Here is a 23,053-nt window from a genome sequence, read left to right as displayed (position 1 = left end):
ATTATTTATCTCGGTAGTTCTCCATGCTGAGTCTTTGAGGTCTAAGGACTAATCAAGTGCCTAGCAACTAACCCATAGTCCATGCTACCATTCCTTTCTTGTCTTTCTCTAGGTAGAGAACTGGGCCCTCACTGGGAAATATCTCTTATCCTCAGTTAATGAGAAGATCTCATGCAGATTTCTCCATCCAGTCCTATGTATGAGCCATTCTTGGAGAGATTGACTGCTGTTCAGTAAACAGGAAAAGAAAAACTATGCGAAAACTACCAGCGACTCTTATTCACATAGTTATTTATACAGCCAAAGGTTAGAAAATACCTTTGTTCTGAAATCTGCTGGGAGAGGTAAAAGTAGCATCAGTTCCAGGACCAAGATGAATCTAGTCTTCTGTTTGCAAATTTGGGAGAAACCTGGAATTGTCATTTATAACTTTTTTCCCAGCTGAGAAAAAAAAAGCAATCCTTAGACAAGGGGCTGGAGATCAGTCAACTCCCACATACTGAATGTGAGATTCATGCACTTGACTGCCTGAAACTCCCTGGACATAGAGTTTCATAAAATATATTTGACAATCTGCAGCTAACCAGTGCTCTGTGCCTTCATGAACCAAATCAGCTATGCCTGGCAGGTGGTGTCATTCAGCAAAAAGCAGAAGCCTGGGCCTCAAAGTCAAAAAAATTCTCATTGTGTTGTTACACGTATCTCTCTAGGATATACCTTGGCCCATACTTAATCTCTCAAATGGTGGAGGGTTAATTTGAGACCCCTGGGAGTAGATCAGTATCAAGATAGAGGAAATTGCTGAAGTAAGATTTTGGGTACTAGGGTAGGAATGTAAGAGTGAAGGCTTCAGAAAGAGCTTTTGAAGCATGTGGAATATGGATAGCCATTTACTTTGTATCTGCTTGGCAGGTAGCACAAGGAAACCCGTGTGACTATACCAGAATAGTTCTACATTGCCTTTTATGATAGCAGTGTGAGGCCATTGCAGTAGCTGCTGAAGAGTAGAGGAAAAATGAAGGGTAATGAGTCTGAATTAAGATGAATAGAGCAGTGGGCAATTAGCTAGTTTGTCAAAGGAACAAACAATCATTAAAGGAAGCCTTTCACGATGTAAAACCATTTGTATAAGGGATGCAGTAAAAGGAACATCGATTTTGCAAGACTGCAATTGAGCTTGATCTTATTCCTAACAAGGCTGACTCTCAAAAACTCAGAGAAATAGTCAGTTATTTCTCACCTTCAGTAGGAATGGTAGCACTAAATATTTGACTAAACTTTTTTGGTAATATTTATTTTGCTGGGAAAAAAAAAAAAAGTCTTCTGAATCATTAGAGTACTGGGATGGGACAATTTGCTTCTTTTACTTGAAATATTTCCTACTGAAATAGAATTTTCAGAAAGCTAACAAGATAGAAAGAGATATTTTTAGGTTTTCAAATATTAAGACAAAATGGCATAATTTTGTACTAACTCTGAATTTTAATGAGCAGCTCTATTGATAATCACTGAACATCTATATTTATAGAAAAATGGAATATTATAAATACAGGATGATGCCATTATCTACATGTCTGGCATTTCTCCATATATACAGAAATTAGAGAGTCTGATTTCTATAGCAATGGAAATATGTCAATTTTAACCAGATCTATTAGTCAGAATGTAAAATTAGATCTAAGCCAATGTGTTGGTTCAGTTTCTAAAAGATTGATATAGCTGAATTTTTTTCTTATGTATGCTTTCATTTCTGCCTCACTGGAGGAAGAAAGGCACAATTCTGTGCTCACTCTGTAGGGTCATTATTGAAGTTTCTTAGACTTTCAATGCCATTTATCTGGTACTTGTGACCTAGGTCTTAAACAGCATTAAAATGTGCAGCAGTAAACCCAAAATACCTAGTAAAAATTTGATAGAAGTTTTGTTAATATGTGTTTTATTTCTAAAGTTTATGCTCATGTCTGGTAAGGATTAGTAAAAATATTGGAAGGGAGGAAAAAGACTAGCAACTATGATTTTTGATTCCTACTCTGTAACAAACAGAAATATTCTTTTTAATTGGGAGTTTGAAAAGTATTCAAGTTTCCTTAAGTAAATATACAATTTCTGCTCTCTAGAGATGGAATCTCCTCTCTAATTTGGTTGATTCTGTAACTAAGCTGGTGAATAGGGGGTACACAGAATTAGGGAGATTTACATAGTAACATGGAAATTTTGAAAACAGAAAAGTTGATGCGCAAATTCTTAATGCATTTTCTTAACACTGTACTCATTTTAGCACAGTATACAAAGCAGAAAATGCATCAATTACCAGTATACCTTCAGAAAATTTATCAATTACCAGTATGCCTTCAGATCTTAACAGTGTGAATGCATACAAATAAGCCTATAAGAAGAGAGTGTAATGGACGCAGTTAAAAATGTTGGAAGCTGGCTTTCTAGACATATTTTTATAAGCATAAGTACTTTGAGACTCTTACACAAAAGGCAAATACACACCACTGTTTATTAGCATCATTTCTTAAGTAATATAACAATTGGATAGGCAGAGGAAAATCTGCAATGAAGAAAGGTATACTTATCTATATTATGAGCAATAAAGTGGAATATAAAATTGAGAAAAAGGAAATGTCTTTTTCTCCAAACCATTAAGTATTAATTGGAGAATGAAAGAAAAATTACTTATAAAAATATGATTCTTCCTTCCTCAAACTTATACACAAAGTTCATATCTTTGCTACTTATCTAAATGGAAACTTAAAGTAGGTTTGTTTTCTTTTAAACTTTAGTGGCTGTGGGGGGAAAAAATATATGCTGTGTAGGATATTCTTTTAGGTGCATATTTTCTAGAATTGTTATTAATAATAATAATACAAAAAAGTGTAGCAGATCAAACCAGAAGGAGCCCTGAATATATTTGCTTGGAATTGCCTCAGGCTAAACACCAGGGACATGAAACAAACTGTTCTTATCACCTTTTTCCAAACACAGCGATTTAAATTTACAGTGAAAGTGCCAGCACCAGCTGCACTTTAAGAAAGCACCACATGTCTTGATGAGCTCCAAGAAAATGGAAAAAAGCCCAGTTCAAGTTGGAGGTGTCATCTTCCTTAGCCAGCTGGGTGACACAAAGCTGAAAGCGATGAAGTGCTAATTAGAGGTTGATGAACAGAATCTCAGAGTGGAAACTTGTCGAAATAGCCTCTACTGAATCATAGCCTTATAAGTCTGCCCTTATCTCCCCATACAGAGCACTGTCAGAGCCAGAAAAAGGCAGTGTGAATGCAAATATCTTTATGGTTAGGTTACATGTTTTATCTCATACCATATGTCCACTTTATCTTGGAGTTATTTTTAAATTACCTTTTTTTTTTTTCCTTCCTCCCCCTAATGTGGATAGATATTTTCCCTAGCTATTTTTTTTTCAGAATGTCTAGACTATTGCAGAAGGCACAATCAGACTTCTTTATTTTTTGAAAAAGATTACTTCTATAACTAATGCTCATAAAGAAAAAAAAAATCTTCTAATGCTAAGTGAGAATAAGCAAATAGGTATTGCTTAGCAAGAGATATAAATAAGACCACACAAAAGAAAAATGAGGAATTGCACTGAAATACCAACAACAAAGACCATGCTTTGAATAGGTCTAAGTTTAGAATTGTTCTTCACTAAAAAAACCCAACAACAACAAACAAATAAACAAACAAACAACAACAACAAAAAAGGGTAGGCTTCAGCTGGCAAGCAAGTTGGATGTTTTTTCATTCCTTTTAAAAAAATTTTGAAGTACTGGCCTTCTTTGGTGAGTATCTTGTTCTAATTGGACCTAAAGCAGAAATGTTCAGCAGTACTGACAGGCAAGTACAGGCAGGGTGGTTTCACTTCTAGAAACAGCAGGAGCTACTACTCACACTGCAACAGCAGGTGCTCCACTCTGGGCTGGCAAAACACTGAAAAGTAACTACAACATTTTCACAAATATGTACCTCTTATTTTGCTCTCCACCTCACATTTCCACCTTTCTTCCACCTTATCTCTTAATCCTAACTATTGATATCCTGATTGAGCAAACATTAGTGCCACTACATCCCTCCAAGTTCTGAATCAGCAAAGCCTTCACCTGCTTCAGTCGGAGACAAGTACATGACGAATATTACAAGCAAACAGATAGGTTCTGTTTGTTCTGGCTGACAATAAATGATTTATAAGAATTAAAACCTGAACGTAGATAGGAGAGATGAAACCACTCCCATGCTAATGCATGACACAGGAGCAACAGTTACTCTGTGTATGTGTACTAAGCTAGAGCCACATGTATTTCAGTCATCATCTTGGCATCAGAATATCTGGCACTTTTATAGAAGTTTATTCAAAATCACTCTGCATCAACACCAAGAACATTATAAAATGTCTGGTATTAGTAAGAAATGAGCATTTGTCATAAACTGCATGTAGTAAAACTATCATGTGAACATCATACAGTTTGTGGAATAAAATATCATCAGGACCAAATTTCATCAATAACTGAGTAATTCTGGAACAACTTTCAGCCCATATGTTAACAAGTCCAGCAAAGCCAAACTGCATAGAGCTGTAACCCTCACAAAAGCCCTTTCCCTTGTGATTGCAATTTTATACTTGGGAGACATAACACATTTCTGTGAAATTTATGCTAGCTAATATAATGTATTTTTTAATATAATCTGAATGTATTAGGATCTGAAGCATCAAAGTTACAGAACATTGTTGATAGAAACAAGATAGAAAAAAGATATAACAATTTTGAAAGATTGTTATAGCACACCCTGAAAAGAACAAAATTTAGGAATAAAAATTCAGAGCCATGATCATTTAATGCAAATAGTATGGGCTGCAGAGAATCATACTTGAAATGCTTCAAATATTTAATACTTCATAACATATGAAGTATAATTTCACATCTGTAATTTTAGTCAGTGTTTTGTTCTGTTAGCCTATTGCTTCGAAAACCTAGTTCATATTAATTGACAAAAAAAAAAAAAAAAAGAGGAAAAAAAAGAGGAAAAAAAGAGAAAGAATCCATGCTCTTTTGAAAATGTCAGCTCCCATTAAACTAGCTCTCCAAAATAATGATGTTCATCTGATTTTTCCCGCTTTGATTAGGCTTGTATAATTCTGTATTATCTTGGTAGCTTTGATGCCAAACTAGATTAAATTGTCATGTACAGTGTATTACATTTATAATCTGAATAAAAAAAAAAATACTTATGAGGCACTTGGTATCAGTATCTAGGGACACAACTCCTGTATTTACATAATTTACACCACTGACATGCCATTATGAATAATTATTAATTGCTGGTCAATGCTTGAAATTGGTCACTATAATTATTTCCCTATGGCCCCTTGTTTAGATGCAAGAGATAATTTTATCAAGCCCCAGCATATGCATTTTCTCTGCTGAATGACACTAATCTTTGCTGTCTTACACATGAGTTTTCTTCAGTATGTGGAAAACATATTTCAACTACAAACTCTGAAAGTTTGAAAGCATCATTTTGTTACTTCTGACAAGTATTCAAAACTACTGTACAAAACACTCAAGTTCCACAGAAAGAAAAAAAATAAATAAAAATCAACCACCCACCTCTCCCCCAAACTGATGTTGAAGGAGAATCTTTTTTTCAACAATGTGATCTTATTGTCTATCCTCTTTTCCATTTTCTCTTTCAGCACATTTTCATTTTTCCCCTTTTGTATTTTATAAAAATGGACAAAATAATAGCTGATTTCTACCCTCATATCTAGATTTCACTTCCACTCAAATCAGTCCTAAAGCATGCAAACAAAAATCTGCATTTGAATTCCTAATGATTCTTCCTATTGTCTCACTGCTGCTACAACCTGTCAATCATTGCTGAAAAGTGCTAATCACTCCCAGGAATCCCAGCCTCACAGACAAAAGTACCAGTCACCAAAAAAATAATACCAATTGGTCATGGATGGAAGGCAAATCTCACTAGGGATCTAACTGCACAATGGAGTTTATTAAGTCCATTTTGCTATAGTTTAGCTCTCCTAGCAGCATCCAATAGTTTCAGACTTTAATTTCAAAGTCAGCTAAAATCCAAAGTAACTTAGGTTCATTATCTAGTCTGACTGAACTGCTGTCAAGTCTCCTGGCTGCAAGGGCCTTTAGTAGATGTGGTAGCTTCATGTTCAATTTAAGCAAAATACATCTAGTTAGAAGTTATGTACTTCTTTCTTAACCACTTTGCTTTTTACAGGCATGTAGATTTTTACAAAGTTGTTTTTTTAACTAATTGCATGCACCTTTGACTAATAATAAATATGAAAGAATATCTAGCAGTTAATAATCCATACATGTTCATTTTCCTCTGTTTCAGCATTCCACTTTAGCAGAAAGAAGTAGCAACCATCAGAATACACCATTTGTCATAAAGAACTGCTGCCTCACACCACAAGAGCTATTTTATATTACAACAGGGAAGGTGGCTAATTCAGTAGTCTTGACACCTGAACTGCTGTATCCTAAAACTCACTTTTTTATTTTTAAGACTTTGTACAGATTGCTCTGTTTGCATTTAAAACTATAAACACAGACTGTGTTTTCCTGTTACATTAACTAAATACTTAAGTATGTTTGATCTTAATAAACTATAATTAAGCAATACACAGTAATTACCTTTTTGAAATTCCTATAGTGATTATTACCTCTGGAGTTGACTAGATGAAGCTAAGAATGTGCAATATTTGAATTCTATTGGTGATATAAAACTAATGCCTATTTCTTAAAGAAGAAAAGTATTTCATATAGGTGACACTTCTCCTTTGAAAAGTAAGGTTCATCTGGCTTCATGCAAACATTACTGCAATCAACAACTTCAGCAGAAGTTGCTATTGAAGCTACATCTAATGAATATTGCACTGGAAGGACCATTCTTGAAAAAAAACTATAATTTTTACAATAAAAACTGTTTGCTGATGGCTTTGCACATTGTGTGCATATCTGTTTGATGTGGTTGGATTTCCGTAGGGTTACAGTCTGTGATTCTGGATATTTCACGCTTCAGCATGAACCCACAGCTCCCTGAAGCACACTCAGTTCCTATAGAGCTCAAGAAGTAATTGTTTAAATTTCTTTAGTTTTTCACTCAATGTTAAACATCTAAAAAGGTTAGTGGTTTTTTGTTTTTTTTTTTTTTTAAACCAGTTTCTGCAGTTTAGGTGACTTTCTTAATGTTAAACCAGCCACCTTCAGCACAGTGGCTGCAAAGTAGTATATAGGCCCATAAATACACATGTATCTATTTCATATGAATAATAATGCAACCCAAAAGACTGCACACATGGTGAATGAGGAGGGGAAGCAAATCTGCACCTCAGATACGCTCACTTTGTGATACAAGTCACTCTAGGCACATTAATTCAAAAGTACATTAATCCACAGTGCCACCTAGCCACCTGTGTATATTTAGTTTAAATGTGACAAGAAGAAAATCCTTCTAAACGGTAAAAAACTGTTAACCCTCTCCTTTTCCCCTCCCTTCCAGTTGCTGGATGTAGATGGAGTAGAATAATAATTAAAAATAGCCTGACGTGTTTATAGCAACTGTTATTGGCCTAAAGGAAACCTGCAAATTTTTGCTACAGCTCTGTGTTACGCTGTTATTACTCCAAACATAAACTAGGACATTAGCTGCACTGAATTAAAATTAAGCATTCTATAAACACTTGCTTTGTCGTACAGAACTTTTCCTGAAACATGTAACTTCTTTCCCTATCTTCTCTTTTTCCTTCTTTTCAACTCTAGTCTTAGAGCTAAAATAGATTTTTACGTTATGTTTATGTTACAAGAACATTTTTAAGCTTCAGAAAGTATCTAATAATCGTAATTCTTATTATTTTAAAAATAATAAGGTCAGGCTAACAGATATAAAAGTCATTCTGATAGATATTCTCAACCTGTAATATTCTCACACCAAACCTCAGAGCATCATGTAGTTCCCTGCTCAAGAGATGACAGAAATTAGTTGTGTTTAAAATTTGTTTTCTGTCAGAAACTGCACAATATTCCCTGACTACCTTTTACAACTTACATGTTGGTGTCTGCCCCAGTCAGCAAGAGGCATAGTGCCAAATATTCCTCCCCCCCCCCCCCCCCCCCCCCCTTCCTGGCATTTGGGCCTCTTCCAGGCAGGACAGAGTTTTGCTGGACATACAACAACTTAGTGTGTGACACAGTGGATTAAGGGTACACTTGGAAGCCCTCCCAGCCAATCAGGGGTTTGGGAGACAGCCATTCCCTTTTTCAGGCTTCAGGTGAGCTCTGTTAGGGTTTGGAGGTTGAACAAGTCAAGCTGACCCAAGAACTGAGAGAGGTGCCCCTAAGTCCTGGATGGACCTTTCTGTCCCCTTTGTGTAGCAGTCTACATCCAGCGTCTTTGTATGCTAGCACTGATAAAATGTATGAATGTGAATTCAGGGCAAAAGCTTTATTTGAAAATCATTACAGTTAGCAATAGTTTCTTTAGAATCCTGCTAATACCTAACACAACGTTTGCAGAAAATCTTCACTTTCAAGAGTATCTCTAAGGAAGCTGTATAAAAGAAATCACTCAGGTTCCCATTCTCGTAGCATCTTTCATCAATCTCTAACCAAAGCAAAAAAAATTAATCCTGCTGTAGGCTATATGACCAGCTTCTCATACCTTCTGACCTTTCTTAATGCCACATCCCTATATGCCTCAGCTCTACCTCTCTATTCTCCTTATCCACAGACACATCATTTCCCTGGTTGCTGCTACTGCTGTATCCCAGCATTATCATTTGAAGGAAATGTCACCTCTCCACCTCTCTCTACATTCACCACCTACTTCCTTGTCTCCTTTTGCTTTAGTTCTTTCCAGTTCCTAGGCCTTCACATGTTGCCTTGGGTCTCCCACACCTACAACAATCTCTGACTTCACCCAGTAGGCTGAAGAAGGGCCAACAGGTCAACCTACTTTAAAAATGCCTCAGAAGATAATTCTAAACATTATCCATTTAGTTAGACATATATACAAAGATGGCACAGAAAGAAAGCCTAAGGTGGAAGAGAAAATGGGGGGAAAAAAAGTGCTGGCTAGAGCAAAGTATCACGGGGCTTTACATTCAGATCGTAACATAAGGGCTGTGTGTTAGCAGGTGGGGATCACTGGCTTCTACTGCTTCTGCATTTGCTGTGCTTTGCTGAAAACAGGCTAAGGTAACTGCATTATATTATCTCATTATATTCTTTATCTCAATCCAGAGTCAGGGTTGATTTTTTTTTGTTTTTTTCTTTTTGTTGTTTGGGGGGTTTTGTGAGTGCAGGCTATGTTGACCCATGACAGTCCATATTTGGTGCCCAACATGGGGCATGAAAGCAGCTGTCTTAACTAAAACAGTTGATTTTGGGAGGAGACAAAAGGGTTGAGACAGGAAGTGATATAATGAGAGGATTCAATTAAGGCATGACACTTGTTAAGAGAGCTTTGTATATATACTCTCCCCGCCTCTCTCCCCCCAAGCCCCCCGACATGATATATTCACTGTGTTGATGTATTTGCTTTCTGGGGACAGCTGGGGCTGATATGCTGGGGTCCTGTATCGCTTGCTGCAGTGCTGAGTGTCACTTTAGGGGAATGGCTTGGAGCTGTGCTGGTTACTGGCATGCCAGGTTTTGTACAGAGCACTCTCAGAAGAATACCAATGGGAGATTTGTGCCAAGGATGGATAATTATAAATGGCAGGATATGTGGGAGAATATGGGTAAGTGCATAGGATGGTGGTCACCTCTAGTGGTTTTGAATTTCACCCTGAAAAAGTGCAAAATCCTGACAAGCTGGGGAAAAGTTTGGAAAAATTCTGTTGTCAGCCTGGGAAGTCCCAGGACAGAGAAATCACTGTGTTGAGGCCTGGCCCATGCCTAATGAAACCTTCTCATCACCGTTCAAACTGCTCAGGGGCGAGTGAAGTTCTCTGTGCCTACAGACCAACAGGTATGACATCTATACCAGGGAAACTGCCTGTGCTAGTATCAGCTGCCCCTGTATGGAAAAAGAAATATCTAAGGAAAGGAGCCTCTCTGGCAAAGGATGATAATGAATCAAGGTCATCATAGAAACAAAAGAAAGAGCCAGGGTTGGTTGCTCAACCTTTATCTCTGCCTTTGGAAGATGGCCAAGGACAAACTACAGATGAAATGAGTAGAAGGCCCTGGGAATGAGAATGGAAATCCCTGTTCCTCTGTAGAGGCCCTGTGTTTCATCTGTGAAGGAACTGTCCCAGAAGATTATGCAAATCCAAGCAAACATGTTCTACTCCCCACATATATGGTCCCATGTTTTGGGTATGAGGAGCAAGCTTGCCATGACATATCCTATGGTTTTACTTACGTGATCATGGGGAGGACATGAACAAGTGGAATGGAAAACCCACCTCAGTCCTAGCTGCACAAATATGTGAATTACAAGGAAATTGTCCCCAGAAGAATTCTGCCCCAGTTTCCAGTGGAAAATCACCCAAAAAGGGCAGAGTAGCTGATACAGCTTATGATCCTTCTGAAGAGACTCCCAAAGAATCTTCACAAGATGCAAGTGATTCCAGTCAGAATTGGAGGGGCCATGCTCCAACCAGATGGCTTCTTAAAGAAAGCAAGCTGATTAAAAAAGAGGAAAAAAAACTGGCACAAAGAGCACACCTGATATTTAAAACAAACAAACAAATGGAAAAAATCTTGCAAAAGCAAAAGACAAAGATAGGCATTGTTTCTGGCACAGGATAAAATAAACAGTTCCAACTTCAATGTTTTCTTGTGATTAAAATTGACAGTTTCTCGTGCCCCTTCTTGAGGTTAGGCTTAGGCTGATCCTGTGGTTTTGTGTTGCTGATTTTTTCAAATTTATTTTTCTCATCCTATTTTGATGACTGTTTTGTTAATCTCTTATTTTCTTAGCACAAGGTACGCAGGGAAATATATGCTCTTCATCCTCCTATCCTCCCTGAACCTTCACTGGCATTTTGTTTTTTCTTTTAAACATCTTATCCTGACAATATAAATCTGAGGTAATAGGGAGGAAAAAAAAAAAAAAAGAAAAAGAGAAGAGACTTAACTGTTGAAAATTAAGGGGCACAATAAGAAGACTCAAAAAAAATCATAATTTGAAAATTAAATGGTGGAGGCCACCCTTCAACCTCATCACCTTTACAAATTCAATACAGTGTGTGGCCTATTTTCAGAGGATCCTGCCTGGTTTTGGGTAAAGTAAAATGTAAAATTCAGTGTTTCCTTTGGATCATAGTCTCACCCTTCCCAAAGGACTGCTCTTCATTTCTACCTAACTTCAGTACTGGTTATTTCATAGTGGGCAGGATGATGACTGACACCTAATCCAAGACAATGGGGTAAGGATCCAGTGCCTGATAGCCTTGTGCTTTGACAGGCTTTTTCTCCTGGTGACTGCTAGCCATTGTTTGATAACTACAGACTTCCCTTCCCACAGACCTTTCTGAACTCTGCTGTCTTTGAACAGCACATGACATGTAAAGGAAAGTATTTACCAGCCAGTAATTACAAGCCACCTCTCATGTAAAGGTAAACGGTAACGAAGAATGTGCAAAGAATAGTTAGCACTGTCAAAAGAAAAATAAAAAAAAAGCTTAAAAAATAGAAAAAAAACACCCTTGTAAAATGTAAAGCCATACAAAATGCCTTATAGATGTATCCTGCAGTAACTGTATCAATTAACCATGCTAAAAGCCTAACTCAGATGGGCACTGCACACAGCATGTCTGCTAGTGTTTTATTATCAAGTCCATTATGATGAGTTCTTGTCCTAGACAAAAGGAGAACAGAAAAAGAATTCAGGCTGACAAATTAGACTTGAAATCAGTTTCATTTACATAACGACTGAAAGTTCATTAATAACAGAGTTTTAATTATTCATGCTCTTGTTTCACTAGATACAGCAGTTTTCCCCCTGCTGTGCTGGATGTCTGGATTAGCTAAAATGAACCATAGCAAACTGATAGACTGCCCACATTTCTTAAGTTCTTTGCTGCTTTCAAACTACCAAGGTTAGCACTAGTAGGAGAGGGCTAGGGGAAGAGAAGAAACCTTTTCCTTCAGCTGATGTTATAGCATGCTAATGAAGGAGATATTTGAATTCTGCTCTGGGTGTGAACATCGCTTTGATGAAAAATAAGCCTTTAAATTTAAGCCATTAGAAAGTTTTTGTGTTGAGAATTAGATTCCAATTTCTGTATTGATTTGCCAGCTTCTAGATCACTTTAGATCAGTAGCTCTAACACTGAATATTTGTGTTGGGATACTTGATGTGAGCAGAGAGTGTTTAATGAGAATAACTACATTTCAGTTTCTCACAAAGAATTGTTCAGCATTTATGCTGAATTCGTGGTGATTTGATAAATTCAGATTTCTCCCATTTCTTTGGTGGGCTTTCACTTTGTATTTATTTTCTTTGGGGTCAGCTTTGTTTTTGAAATGGAATAAAGAAGATCAGAAGTTAACATATTTTCTATAGAAAAAATGAGATTACTAGGGTCTTTGTAAAAAATTCATCAAAATGCAACAATGAATAAACAGCTTTATCTTATAAAGGTAAGTTCTTCCATCACAGCATCTAACAAGTAACTCCCATTGACTTCAACATATCCTGCAGTGAAAGAATAGGACCCGTGGATTTTACATGACTATTTGCTATTCAGTGAAACCTGAGGGTCCTACTCTCCCGCTGCAGGATGCATGTAATACCCATTGAAATCGATGGGAATTACTCTTATGACCTGCAGCACAACCAGGCCTCACAGCTACATGTCGTGAACTATGAACACTGGCAGGTGGACAAAATAAGGGATATATTTGAAGAATGATGCTTGCTAAAAGCTGTGAGTTATACTCTGAAATTCTTCCATTTTCTCATAGCATGTGACTAAGGCATGAGACCACTGCTCTTTTCTTTCAAACCCTAAACTTTCATGTAAACAAAAGAATGAATGGAATAAAAACATTTTGTGTAGAAATGAGAGCAAACAAGTGATTTCAAGTTTTTACTGTTCAAAGTTTCCTTTCTGCTGGAAGCACTAGTAGCTTTTTTGCTCACTTTTCATCCTTGAAAAATTAATAACATAATGATGAAAAACATCTTAAGAGGATTGAAAGGCAAAGATTCAATAGATGTTTGGGTCATGTTTGCTCTGGTACTGTTTTTTAGGAGCCCTTTGTATTATCTTGTTGGGGGGAGCACAGAGGAGAAGTTTCCCCCCGTGTCTGTATTTGAATTCAGGTACAAATATTCAGCCATCTAATTTTTGTCAATTTGTTTCACCTACCAGTTCTACCAATTGGTAAATAGTGGGTGCATCTTAACAGTTGGTAAATAGTAGGTGTGTAACAAGTCCATACTAAAAGTCAGTGAATGTGCAACTTTTTTTCTATTTTTTTTTAAATGGTAGCCAATTATAAACTAAGTAAAAAGGGAAATACAAGGCTGGAAATAGTAGATTTAGATTACATTCCAGTTCTATTGTTTTCTCTCATCAAATAGCCTCTGGATCCTGGGACAAACCATAAATCCCTCATGCATGCTATGGCCAAGGAGTGTATTTGTACAGAATTATTCATAGGAATTGTTCTGCAGGGATGGACAAATTTTCTGGGAGTCATTTCACTGCTCTGAACAAGCAGTGTGTAGACTGACCTTGTATATTTTGGCCCTTTCTCTAAAAGTAAGGCAACAGCACTCCCTGACCGATCATTTTACTCCATGAATACATTCTGCAGTTTATAGTGATGAATACAGTAAAAATCTGAAATGAAAAGAGCCTCTAGATTCCCGTTTGAGAAGATTCAGTTGATGTAGACAATTTCCTATCAGTCTGAGAGTGACAACAGAAACATAACAGCATAAGGGGTGTGTGGATGCGTTAACCGTGTAATGTGTTTTCGATTGGATTTTGCAAGAATAATGTGGATTTCTTATAGCCAGTTCCAAATTTAGGTTGTTCAGAAAGAAACTACTGCTAAGCTGACAGACGTGATAGAGTCTAGTGCAAAAAAAGAAGTTTGCCTACCACAGAGGCTTTGTATGGACAGAGATCTCCCCACAAATTTGGTCAAAAAGTGATCAAGTTTATTCCAGTCTAGTTTATCAATACATTTCATTTTTATTCTCACCAAATTCCCAGACATATGATGTCTCTCACATTCCTCTGGGAGATCCCATGTTTCTAACTGTTCTTCTAATCTTTTATGAAGCATACCAGGCAGTTCCTATTGCACAGATGGCATGCAGTGCCTGACTGAACTAGCAGACTTGGTGCTGTTTCAATGTCTTTTACTGGCAAGAAGTGATTGAGTAGACCTGATTGATACTCTTAGTACTAGCTGGACAATCTGCCTTGCTATGTTTAATCCACAGACCATGTGGCTGTTGGGAGACTTTTTTTTTTAAATTTTTTTTTTAACAGCTTTTTAGCAATTTACAAGGGCAGTTTTTCTGAGAAATTATCTTTCCTGATTGTAACATGCTGCTGTCTCTACACGTTCTTCGTCTATCACTGCGTGTTCTAAAAAAAAACATCCCTTGTATATCAGTGCAGTTTATTTTCAGTTGTTCTGAAGTTTTAGAATATAACTCAGTAGTGCGAAATCCTAGAAGATAACATAGTGAAAAGTGTCACAAATACAGTAATGAAAAAAGTATGGACACACATATTACCTCCCTGTCATTGACAAGTCATGTTGGTGAAAAACTTAACAAGAGATAGAAGCTTTAAACAACACATTAGAACAAATAAAACAGACTGAAGGACTCACAGATTACTGCTCTGAGCCATCTTTTCAAATATTCTACATTCAAACCTAGACAAGACTGGATTGTCTGAGGTCTTAAGCTTGCAAATAGAGCCCTTAATTTTTGCATAAAATATTAAAGATGAAAATTACCTTCTTTTGATTACTATTAAAAAAAATGTTACCTACAGCACACGTTTTTGAACTTGTCAGATCTAATAGCTTTCTTTCCATCAAGTGAGATGTTCAATTCCATTTGGCCTCCTGTACAGTATGCGATGCAGTGAGCATGCATTTTTCCACACAGCTAATCGGAGAATTATGTACTGCCTTTTCTTTATGAATAATATGTATGTGGAGAGGAAGAGACAAAAGAAAGTTGTTTTTTCAGATCTTGTCTGTTATCTCTGTTTTCCACATTTACAGTCCTTAGGTCCTACCTGCTCTCACCAGGTCATTTCCAGTTATTCACTAGTTTCCCTTAGCTTCAACAAGGAAATTTTCAAGTAAGGTTAGTGCAGATGATTAAGACTGCATTAAGATCAAGTCTGAAATATTCTGCTACCAATTAGCCCTCTAGTATTTCTGTAAGCCTTGAATTTTTGATGCGATCAATGACACCAAGTGGAGCCATATTCTGTAGAGTAGTTATTACAGATATAAAAATCAATATAAAGATGATACTTGGAAATCTATATCATGAGATAATGAATCACCATGAGAGCCAGCTAAGAAGGAACGTCAGAAAACCAAACAGAAGGTTTGTGCATAACAAATTATTTGATGCCAGCAGAGTTTAAACTAAATTTTGCATGAGACAGAAGTCTTCAGGCAACACTTATGATACATTTGCATGGCAAGGTTTTAATGAGATGAAGACACAAGACCAACCATGCACAGGGCCTTTTATGCATTAAAGAGAGACAGAAGGAGTGAGAGATGATTGAGACATATGGGATTAAGACAATAATGTTATAATTTGACTTTAATGACAAAACAGCATCAAAAACTTTCTCTGTCAGTAATTCTCATTCAGTTTCTTTTAAATGAACCATTATTTGCTTGAACCTTAAGCACTGATTGTTACTGGTGTTGTGTAGCGGAGCTTCACAGGGTACTCTAATTTTAATTTGAACTAGGGATTGATTTAGTTGGTTTCAAAGACAGGTTTTCCTTTACAAAATTGAACTAGTCCATGACTTTGCAAGTTCATTTAAGTTTACTGCTTGACACAAGAGTATGGGACTTTACTGCATTTATGGTACCTTTTGTCCCAACTAGGTGTTAACCAGGACCTAATGGAATTCAAATTAATTACATTATTAAAAATTAGATAATAGGAAGTTCAGAAGACCCAGAATGGCAACAGGTCCTATAATGCATTCTATTCTGCTGTAGCTAACAAAGCCAACCTTAGCATTAATATGTGCATTTTTAATATTTTTTATTATTTTTTTTTACAAACAACATATTCCTTTTTAGACTCCACATTCACTTTGAAGACACCTGTTGTAGTTCAACAGCAAATGCTTCTATTTCCTTGTTTTTCTAGGCACATGTAGCTTTCACATTTGCAGCTGGTAAGTAACAACACCCACAGATAATCATACTCACAATCACAGTGTATTGTGCTTTTAACAGGACATTAAATGCAAGCCCCTTGTTCTTTCTTAATCAGTAACTGTATGTTGGTTGACAGCCACTAGACATTTTCTTCTAATTGTTTAATGTGCAATTTATCACCTATGCCAAACACCCTCTTCAAATCATGAGACTAAAAGGCAACAGAACTTCAGAACTTCAACGCAGTACACGCATACATACAAAGTTTGCAACAGTTGAGTATTGGCCCTTTGTCTGTCAGCAAGAATAACAGTGGAACTTTACAGTGAATCTGCTGCTATCTGCTCAGAATTCGATGGCAAGTTAATGAATCAACCATTTAGCTATGTAGCAAAGCTACTTCAAAACTAGAGAAATAAAGAGGATCCGTGACACACTTTATGCAGTTTTCACCAGTCATTGCAGTTTTGAACTTAATTTGCTTCGCTACCTTTTTGCATTTTGAGTCTTTGAAGGCAAATGAACGATTCCGTGTCATAAAACAAGGAGAACTAGAACAGCCTTCAGTAAAAACCCCAAAAACTAACGGAAAAAGCAGATCTTTTTCAGGCAACGTTTCACATGGCTCAAAACGTCTTTACTGTAGTTTAAATTCTGCAGCCTTGCGATTGTTCTGACACCTCTTTATTGTTCCTTTTAAGTGCAAATGCCTAGGTAGCATCACTATAAACGAAACAGTAGTGTTCACAGATTGCATTCAACGGCTGTTAGGGCTTCCTCTCCTTCATCTGCACAATTTACATCTATTATAGACTCAGGAGTATAGTTTTTGCTGCTTCTTAGTGGCCTCAGAAGGGCACAAGATCCCCCAACTAAAGAATTACATCAAGGCTGATCTTTAAGGCCCTTACTAGAGGCAGCCCAGCTATGCTGCTTGCTGAGTGATGGGAGGAGGGGTAGAAGCTGGTATTGTGAATATTTTGAAGGACACCACTACAATGTGCAATCCAGGGTCTCTGAACGATCCCATTTTGTGAAATTCACCATAAAACTTAGAGTGTTTAACCTGAATTGCCAGTACAGATGCAAAATCTCAGTCTGTGAGTGCATTTCAAATATTCACAGCCTCCTGAGCATGGCTCTGAGGGCTTTTGCACAGTACTCTGCCTCTGGGGTGCAAGAAAGAGGTGGGTGAATACATTTTGTACCTGTGAAATTCACATGTCTTTCACAGCACCTCAGGGAAATAGAATGTATGAAGAGAAAACTGTCTCATCTCTCCTAATTCCCTATTTTCAGTGATGTGCTGAGAATATTTTAACAAGGGGTTCCTTCAAAAATTGATATGGCCTGAGCTAAAGCTCTGGCTGGTAGCAGGGAAGTGTTTTTATGAAGAGCAACAGATGCAGAAGATGCTCTGTCTTTGCTTTCTGATTGCTCAAACCAAAAGAAGAAACAATTGCTATAAAGAAATTAAGTATACAAAGTAGAGAAGCTGTCCATTATTTATTTCTGAGAAAAATATTTCAATGATTTTACTGCTGTCCTTTGATAGGGGTTTGTAGATGAGATCTAGAACCTTTGCCCCTTTTGTGGAAATGCTTGCAATAATTGACAGATACAGTCCAGAATGGCATTTTCCAAGAACTAAAATTCCAAGAACTTCTTTCGGGAGGAAACTTTTGGTATTTATGTTTAGGACTTACAATAGACCTGTTTTAAGAAGGGAGGTTTTAGGTAAGGTACCAGTTATAACCAGGCTATAGGTAAACACACATTGAACAGGTTTTTATTATCCTGCACTATTATTATCAAAGAAGTTCAACATTTCAATAGACTCACAATACAGTCACACTACAGTATGTGATGCCACTGGTTTTCAGGTAAGTGTAAGTAGTTGTTGTCCTGTCAGGAGGCTCCACTACTACAATATTCGCACAAACTGAAAGCAAAAGGACTACAGCTATCATTATTATTTTTCTTTGTTGTACCTCTCAGGAATTGGAAAAGGAGCCAAAGCCAGGAGATGGGAATTCATTGTGCTAGGACATCCTGCTGATCAGCTAAAACAATAAGCTATCATATCCTTTATCTCTGTGACAATGCAATGCGATTGTATTATTTTATCTGGCTTTACTAGTAAGGCATAATTGCATACATCCTCCATGTGGAGTACAAAAAGTACTGAGGCTGGGAACTTGAAAAAAGGAACTATGTGTATAGAAAGACAAATTCTTCCACTCTGATCAATAGAAGGGAAATCTAAAGAATCACTGACACTACATCTTTCATATTCTCATTTTTCTAAATAGAGAACATATTCACTTATGCAAGTGAACTGTTAAAAATGAAGCTGAAGCCTGCATTATCTGTCCTTTGGATCCCAGCCATTTGCTTAAACTCCTGCTCTTTGTCATACTTTTTTTTTTTCTTTTGAAGGAAAAGAATTGAGTCAAATATCTTCAACAACCATAAGAATTTATAAGCAAATACTTCATTTGCATATCTAGCTTTCATGCAGTACAAAGTAAATCTCTCTTTAAACACATAATAGACACATTTTCCTCAAGACAGATAATTCTTTCAAGTAATGTTTTGTTCCATAGTTAAAAAAATATGAGATTTCCTCGCACAACCTACAACAAAATCTTGGAAAGGACTGACATCACTGACTGCTTACCTTTCTATTTTCAAGTGACACTTGTCACTGCCTTAAGCACCTTGCAGCATGATTTCTAGGTCCCATTACAGATATGCCTTCAAATGTGTTGCTATTATTATCTTATAAATTTGAACCAGAAACACAGAAGTGCAAATCACAGTGCCTCAATTTTCTAAACTAAGTGGAGGATATACAGATTATAGATTTTTCAACCACTCTGAAGATTTTAGCAATTAGTTTTCAATTATACCATTTACATCCCTAGCACAAAATTAAGTTTATATAACATAGTTTGATTCACCAATTAAACTTACAAAGACAGGTTTTCTTCTATTAAGATAACAAAAAATTCTTTAAGAAGTTACAGCATGATATTAGTATTCAAGAGGAGGCTCAGAGGAGACCTTATTGCTCTCTACAGCTACCTGAAAGGAGGTTGTAGCCAGGTGGGGGTTGGTCTCTTCTCCCAGGCAACCAGCACCAGAACAAGAGGACACAGTCTCAAGCTGTGCCAGGGGAGGTTTAGGCTGGATGTTAGGAAGAAATTCTTCACAGAAAGAGTGATTTGCCACTGGAATGGGCTGCCTGGGGAGGTGGTAGAGTCACCATCACTGGAGATGTTTAGGAAGAGACTGGATGGGGTGCTTGGTGCCATGGTTTAGTTGGTTAGATAGTGTTGGGTGATAGGTTGGACTCGATCTCGAAGGTCTTTTCCAACCTGGTTAATTCTATTCTATTCTACTATGTACCTTACATGAAGCTATTAAACATGTAAGACCTACAGATGCCACTAAACTCACTTTATTCCCAGTTGGCCCTGCCCAGTGTCTTTGAGATTGTCCAGTATTACTGGAAAAGAGGAGTTGGGTACAAAAGCCACAGAAGCGTAATATATGTTTATGGATGACTTTCATGTTCATATTCATCTGCATTTCCCAATAAAACTCTTATTTGAAACAAGGTAATTAAATGAGACCACTTGGAGAACTCCAGGAGAGATTAGCTGAATTCAACAGAAAAATCCCAATAGCTTCATTGATATTCAGCTGCACCCTTCCAGGCAGAGATGTGAATACAGAATAAACAAATGCAAGCAGGAAAATAACCATTTGGCAAAACCTGGACACAAGAGCACAGTGGCCAGCTAAGTACAGTCAACCAAATAGGACAAGGAGGACAGAAAATGGTTCATTAGGAGCCCCTACAAGGTTTTTCAGCCTCACGTGGCACCCTTTTCAGCTCCTTGACACCAAACACCAAAAGCTCCTGGCCTCTCTCTGAAAAGCAGCATTTTTTTTTCAATTGTCACCATGGCTGCACAAGCAATGCCAGGAGTCACCCGTCTCACTTGTCTCATGCTTCCCACCACCTGGTGTTGGCAAAGATTCTTTTGGCTGGTAAAGCAGTAAGACTTTATTTTTCCTTGTGGCTCTTTGTAGAGGGTACAATGTGGATCATTGTCTACTTACATATAATTAAGTGCTTAAGTGGTAGCATGTCATGCTGCAATTTTGGTATCTTAGCCTGAGTCCTGAGCTAGCTTGCAGGCTCAGGAGTTTGACAGACAGCATTGCAACAAACAACATTAGTGAAATCTGCCAGAGTTAATTCAGATGTGGGGTAAATGCATATGAGAAATACAGGAAGGCCTACCTTGACCTCAGCTTGCTCAGAAGTACTTTTGAATAGGGAAGAAATGTTAAAAGGAAACAGCAATGAAGAAGTCCAATTGAGTCTAGCACAGTAGGATCTCCAGTTGTTTATGGGTCTCTTACTCAATATTTGGCTTCATTATGTCCAGTCTCAGATGAAGTGATGTCCCTGGAGTGCTATTACCTGCAGGAAACACCAAATTAAACAAACCCACAATATTAGTGAATTTAAAATAAAGGCATTACAAATACTAAAAACCAAAACATGATAAATCCAATCACAGAAATAAATAAAGAAAGAAAAATCTGTATTTATCTAGCCAAAGGAGTGTTATAAACCTTGAGGAGTAAATGTTGAAGAGTGTTAGAATAATGTTGCAGACAGAGAGAGAAGGTGAAAACCTGCAGAATCGCATATAGCAGTGGAAGGACGTTAATAATAACAAAAAAACCCCACCACAACAAAACCCCAAACTCCAAATCCAAACCAATCAATTTGTAATCTTCAATAAGTAGTTATTTGAAGTGAGCATTGTTGCCACCTGCCTGTATTGATCATGAAAATTAAAGTCATTAAAGTGGAAGTCTGCCACCACCATTAACCCCAAATTTCTTTCTCATCCAGAGGGAAAGTAATTGTCTCTGGAGGCTGAATAAAGACAGGTTTCAGTTCTTCCCTACAGTCTGTTTTTTTCCCAAGCATGGAACCAGCAAGAAAGACAAAGGGGTGATTTTGATTTGCACACCACTGCTTCTTTTCATCATACTTTTTCTTGAAGTATTGTGTGCTCCTTTAAAAGAGGCAGACTCTCAGTTTGCCATGGGACCCCATTGTTTTCTATCGGTGGTTGAAATAAATCTCCTGAAATGTTTAATTTCTCTTAAATTTCAAAGTGATGGGTCAGCTGCAAATGGGTTTGAAGCAACCTTGGCCAGTGCAGATTTAAAACTCTCTAATGACGTCCTGTGAAACAAAACACAGTGGAACCCCTCTTGTCATCATCTGTGAAATTCTGGTTAATCCTGGTTTTCTACTATCCTCTTTAAAATATGGAGATGTTTATATGAAATCTATGCATTCGGTTCAATTTACAGCTAATAAAAGCAAGCAAATTTCCACTCAATTCAGCAAAGTTACTCTGGTGTTTTGCTTTGTGGCTAAACTCATTGCTCCACAGGCTTAACTGAAAGCACAGTAACCCCATCCCTACATAACCTTTCCATCCATCTTCCTCTCTTACTTTCTCCTCTACTAACTGCAGGTATTTGACAACAGACACAGACTTATTCTTTGGCAAATGAAGAAGATAAGTGTTTTATTACTTATTTTAATTAAGTTTTAAACATGTTTATCTGTGGTTCCATCTTAAATAATAAGAATAAAGTTATTTGCATGTCTGGAAGCCAAGGAATGCTTTCCATATATTTCTAATCTGATAAAAAAAAAAAAATTAGGAAAAATATATAAGGGTTATGGAGAAGAGGGGTGTGAAACAAGAGTTATTAGTAACTGAGTACTCAAGGAATTTTCCAGCCTAAATGGGATATGAGAATTTGATTCTGAAAGAGAACTGTAATATTGTCAAAGCAGAGAAAAAGAGAGTAACAGCTTTCAGCGTAAACCAAATAGGCTTAAAAAAGCTTATTTTGTAATTCAGACCAAAGTAGCAAATGGGAAACTAAATCAAGTCCACACCTAAGATATATGAGCTCTATTCCTTTACCAGTTTGAATCAACATGAAGCCTCAAGTAAGAAGCTTGTTATCTGTGTCTAATGGATCAAATTGAGATATTGATGCTATCCTCTAAGAACAACTGAACATACTTGATGATAAGTATTATTATTATTATAGCATGCCTGGGTTTGTGGCATATTTTTTGAAAGTAAAGGTGCTAGTTTAAGCAGGGAAGTAGCATATGTAGAGTTCAAAATTAAAATGTATTTATAACTGGATGTTAAGGACAATGTCATTTATTCACTGAACAATTCTGCAATAAGCTGTATGAAGCAATCAATTTTTCAATACATCTATAGATATTGTATGAGAAAGGGAAGTTAAAAAGGAGCTGAGACTCATCAGGAGATGCAGCATATTATAAGGTGGTGAATGCTGCCCTCTGCCTCAGGCTGGCAATGGTCACTTATTTAGAAATGGTCTATTTTCAATGAGTAAGAGAGACAGGAAAGGTCGGGGTTCAACAGCTTTCCTTAATGCCTTGGTTCATAATAGTCTAATTAAGAGCCTAAATACTTAAAAATATAGCGTGTTAGAAAGAATTTTCCTCAAAGATTAAAGGATGTAGTTATTTTAAAATTATAATTTTCAAATATCTGCAA

General features: G+C 37.0%; 1 protein-coding gene across 1 annotated transcript in view; it reads right to left on the bottom strand.

The window, feature by feature from the left end:
- ADGRL2 (adhesion G protein-coupled receptor L2) overlaps positions 1-23,053 on the bottom strand; it is a 398,831-nt gene that overhangs the window by 304,316 nt on the left and 71,462 nt on the right. The window contains exon 3 of the mRNA XM_068141119.1: positions 20,716-20,898. The gene's annotated coding sequence lies outside the window, so the exon portion shown is untranslated. The remainder of the gene's footprint in view (positions 1-20,715; positions 20,899-23,053) is intronic.

The sequence above is a fragment of the Melanerpes formicivorus genome, unplaced genomic scaffold, assembly GCF_026170545.1.
Source record: "Melanerpes formicivorus ecotype bairdi unplaced genomic scaffold, bMelFor1.0.p_v2 SCAF_7, whole genome shotgun sequence".
Taxonomy (NCBI): Eukaryota; Metazoa; Chordata; class Aves; order Piciformes; family Picidae; genus Melanerpes; species Melanerpes formicivorus.
The sequence above is the reverse complement of the archived record's forward strand: the minus strand, read 5'-3'. Positions and strand labels throughout refer to the sequence as shown.